Here is a 4,591-nt window from a genome sequence, read left to right on the forward strand (position 1 = left end):
TTTGTTAGTTTAATTTTTGTTGTTCTTTTCTATGAACTTGTGATCGCACTTTTTCTCTATTTCGGTGTAGTTTTTGCGAAGAGCAAGATGTCAGCCAGTGGTTCCTGTTGATCCAGAGATTGAAAGAACCACTAGAAGACTTAACAGATAAAGAAGAGAAAGAGAGGCTATAGTTGAACTAGAGGTCATAGTTATTGAGATGGCAGAAAATGGAACATTATGGGAATTCTCAGTTCCCACAGTTGAAGGCAGTGGGTTGAGCATTACTAGACTAGCAGTACAAGCCAACAACTTCGAGATAAAGCCGGCAATCATCTAGATGATTCAGTAGTCGGTACAATTTAAGGGAGATTTGAAGGAAGATCCAAATCTGCACATTGCCAATTTTTTGGAGATTTGCGATACTTTCAAGTCAAACGGAGTGTCAGATGATGCCATCAGATTGAGACTGTTCCCATTTTCATTGAGGGATAAAGCTAAGGGACGGTTAATGGCATTACCATCAGGAACAATCACAACATTGAATGATTTAGCATAGAAGTTCTTGACCAAATTCTTTCCTCCAGCAAAATCGGCAAAACTAAGATATGATATCACGTCGTTTCTACAAGAAGAGTTTGAATTATTATATGAGGCTTGGGAAAGATACAAGGAATTACTGAGGAGATGTCCACAGCATGGGTTGCTAGTTTAGATGCAAGTCCAAATGTTTTATAATAGATTGATGGTTAATGTGCAAACTATGGTGGATGCAACATCGGTAGGTGCATTGCAAAATAAGTCACTGGAAGAAGATCATGAGTTGCTTGAAGTTTTAGCAAGTAACAACTATCAAAGACCTAATGAGAGGGTGCAACAAAAGAAATCTATGGGCCTTCATGAAGTTGATGCATACACTACCATTTCAGCCCAACTCACAGTACTTCAGAAATAGTTGGGAAGTATGCAGGTAAATTCTATTCAAGCTCCTCAAATAATTTGTGAATTTTGTGCAGGTGGTCATGTGAGTAGTGAATGCCAAGTGGGGAACACATTTGCTTCACCGTCTTCATCATCAAAATAGGTTAACTACTTGGCAGGAAATCAAAGGCAACCGAACAATCCATACTCCAACACATATAATCCTGGTTGGAGGAATTATCCGAACCTGTCTTGGGGCAATTAGAATCAATAGAATCAGCTAAACAATCAATGGAACCAAAGAGCAATGCCAAACAACCACGCAAGGGTGAACAATCAACAAGGAGAGCAAAGAGTGACAAAACTAGAGGATATGTTTGGAAAATTTATGTAAGAGACCATAGGTTTCATGAATGAGACGAGGACGAATTTCAAAAATCAAGGGGCATCCATTCAGAACTTGGAGGTACAGGTGGGGCAATTGGCTGATAAGCTAAATGAGAGACCACAAGGTTCCCTACCAAACAACACAATAACTAACCCACGTGAGCAAGCAAATGCAATAACTCTGAGGAGTGGGACAATTTTGGAAGAGGTGGAACAATCAGGGAAAGAAGAAAGTACATCAAAGGAAAAGGAAGATTCTGATAAGGAAGTTGATGAAGAGATCGTTGCTAAAAAGAAACCAACCAGTTCTAAGGAAGATGAACAAAAGCGGGAAGAGAGGCAAAGACAAAAGAAAGAGAAATTTCCATTTCCGAAGATACCACCAGAGTTGGCACATCACACTCCTCCTATGCCTTTTCCTCAGAGACTCAAGAAAAAGAATCAGGATAAGTAGTTTTCCAAATTCATTAAACTAATTAAAAAACTGCATATTAACATTCTTTTTGCAAATGCATTGCAACAGATGCTGAGCTACGCGAAATTTCTCAAGGAGATTTTATCAAACAAAAGGAAGTTAGAAGATGAGGAAACAGTGATGCTCATGGAGGAGTGTAACGCAATTCTACAGAAGAAGTTGCCTCCGAAACTCAATGATCAAGGGAGTTTTACTATTCCTTGTATTATAGGAGACATTACTTTTGATAAAGTTTTGTGTGATTTAGATGCGAGCATTAATCTAATGCCTTTTTCTATTTTCAGGAGATTGGGAATTGGTGAAGTGAAGCCAACCACCATGTTGTTACAGCTTGCAGATAGATCTATCAAACATCCGATGGGTATAGTCGAAGATGTGTTAGCGAAGGTGGACAAGATTATTTTTTCGGCGAATTTTGTGTGTTGGACATGGAAAAGGATAAGGAAATGCATCTCATTTTGGGAAGACCATTTCTGGCCACTAGGATAGCTCTCATTGATGTGCAAGAAGGAAAGTTACTGTTAAAAGTTCAAGATGAAACAGTAACGTTCAATGTTTTTGAGGGTATGAAGTTTCCATCAGAATCGGAATCGTGCTTTAGTGTTGACATGGTGGATAAACTAGTAGCAGAGGCTATGATAAGTTGCATAAATTTAGTGTTTTTAGGTTTGTTTCTATAGCCTTCTAGTTAATTTCTCATTTGTTTTTTGTGTTTTGATGCTAGTTTTTGTTAAGTTTGAAATATGAATGGTCAGCTATTGATTTTAAGAATTTTTGTAATTTTCAGGCATTAATTGAGTAGATTGGAGCATTTGAATGAAATTGGAATTCAAAGCTTGAAGAAATTGTGATTAGCTGACAAGTTTGAAGGCCATGGCCTTGCCTTGGTGGTTTACCACGGCCGTGGTGGTGGAATGAAGATAAAATAACGAGGACAAGAAACACCATAGCCTAGGCTGTGGTGACGTACATTTAGGCTGTGTCGGGCACTTTTAGGGTTTTTATTAGTTTTTCTTTCCTTTTTCGTTTAGAACTCTTTTGGGTATTTAAGGATGATTAAGATTACTCCTTAGGGGCCGAATTTTACCTATTCTTGAAGGAAGATTATTGTATAACAAAAGAGAAAGGAGAATCAAGAACAAAATTCATCAAAGAGTTTGTTTGTACTTTTTCAATATGATTTATTTCTTGGATTCTACTCTTGTTTCTTTTATTATGAACTAATTTTCTCAGGCTAAGACTAGGGTTAGTCTATTTATGGATATGTGATCAATCTTTTACTTTTTTGTTAGTGAATTATTTTTCTAATGATGAGTTTATATTATGTGCTTAATGTTATTAGGAGCTTGATCAATTTCTGATAGAATTGTTTTGTGTGATTGAGATCGAGAAGAGATATCACACGAGTGCGCTAGTAATATAGGCGATGGATTAATTGGATATAGAGATATATGGATTGATACATGCAATAGTCATAGGCAGGATTAACTTGTGCTGAAAGCTAGAGGATTTCACAAAGCTTAATGCTCATCTATTTCATTAAATCTATATAGAGATATCTAGGTTGTGAAATAGAAGTAGAATTAATATTGCTCGAGAAAGAATATTGGTTAACCTAGGAAATCTCGTTGTCACATTAATTAAATAAATTCATTGACCATAGTAAATTGAGTGGTGCAGAGAAGTTATAAATGAGCCTGAAGTCTTAGCCGTTTTCTTTCATTGAATTCTTAATTTTAGTTTTACTGCAATTCGTTTCTAATATTTCAGATTTTAATATTTTCAGTTTTAAAGATCACCATTCTAAGTTTTGATTATCTAGATAAATTTAAGACTAATTAATATTTCAGTACTTGTTTACGCAATCCCTTGGGTACGATAACCTATATTTTATTATACTATATTACTTGAGACTAGTGCACTTGCTAGTAGTTGTTGTAAACGACACAACAATTTTTTGGCACCGTTGCCGGGGATTGTAGTTAGGCAATATTGAAATCATTAGTTTAGCTTTACTTTAGATCTTGTTCCATATATATATTTTTTTTATACATATATAAGTTTTTTTTTTTTTTCAAGTTCTTTTGTTTTTAGATTTTCTAGTGTATGACACACACTAGACGAAGATTAGAGATTCTTGAACCTTTTGACCCAGAAATTGAGAGAACAATACGAGCATAGAGAAGAAGGCAAACAAGGAATATGACAACCAACAATAATAATCAAGTGGATCCTGTACTTTTGGAGAATCTCGAAGAAGACGCAGCCCCACGTTCTTTAATGGATTATGCGATGCCGTCATTGAGTGGCACTGCTTCTAGAATTAGGAGGCCAGCCATTGCAGCAAATAACTTTGAAATTAAATCTACGATCATTCAAATGATTCAGTCAGCCTACCAATTCAGTGGTTTAGCTCACGAGGATCCAAATGCTCACATTGGTAATTTCTTGGAGATATGTGATACATTCAAGTAGAATGGTGTCACAGATGATGCAATTAGATTGAGACTGTTCCCTTTTTCCTTAAGAGATAAAGCCAAGAATTGGCTAAATTCTTTGCCTGCAGAATCTATTACAACTTGGGATGCATTGGCTCAGTGCTTTCTAGCTAAATATTTTCCTCCCTCTAAAACTGCAAGGATGCGTAATGATATCACTAATTTTATGCAGGTAGATGGAGAGTCGTTATATGAAGCATGGGAGCGTTACAGAGAGTTGTTGAGGAAATGCCCGCATCATGGATTACCAATTTGGTTACAGGTACAAACTTTTTATAATGGTTTAATTCCTGCTAACCGTTCTATGATTGATGCAGCTTCAGGAGGCACT

At 36.4% G+C, this 4,591-nt stretch overlaps 2 non-coding genes across 2 annotated transcripts; both read right to left on the minus strand.

The window, feature by feature from the left end:
• Positions 1–577: 577 nt before the first annotated feature.
• On the minus strand, positions 578–684 carry LOC116107379. Its single transcript, XR_004124456.1, has one exon. It is a non-coding gene; the product is annotated as a small nucleolar RNA R71 (small nucleolar RNA).
• A 3,715-nt stretch (positions 685–4,399) lies between these two features.
• Positions 4,400–4,506, minus strand: LOC116107376. Its single transcript, XR_004124453.1, has one exon. It is a non-coding gene; the product is annotated as a small nucleolar RNA R71 (small nucleolar RNA).
• Positions 4,507–4,591: the final 85 nt, after the last annotated feature.

Source organism: Pistacia vera, unplaced genomic scaffold (genome assembly GCF_008641045.1).
Source record: "Pistacia vera cultivar Batoury unplaced genomic scaffold, PisVer_v2 Contig534, whole genome shotgun sequence".
NCBI lineage: Eukaryota > Viridiplantae > Streptophyta > Magnoliopsida > Sapindales > Anacardiaceae > Pistacia > Pistacia vera.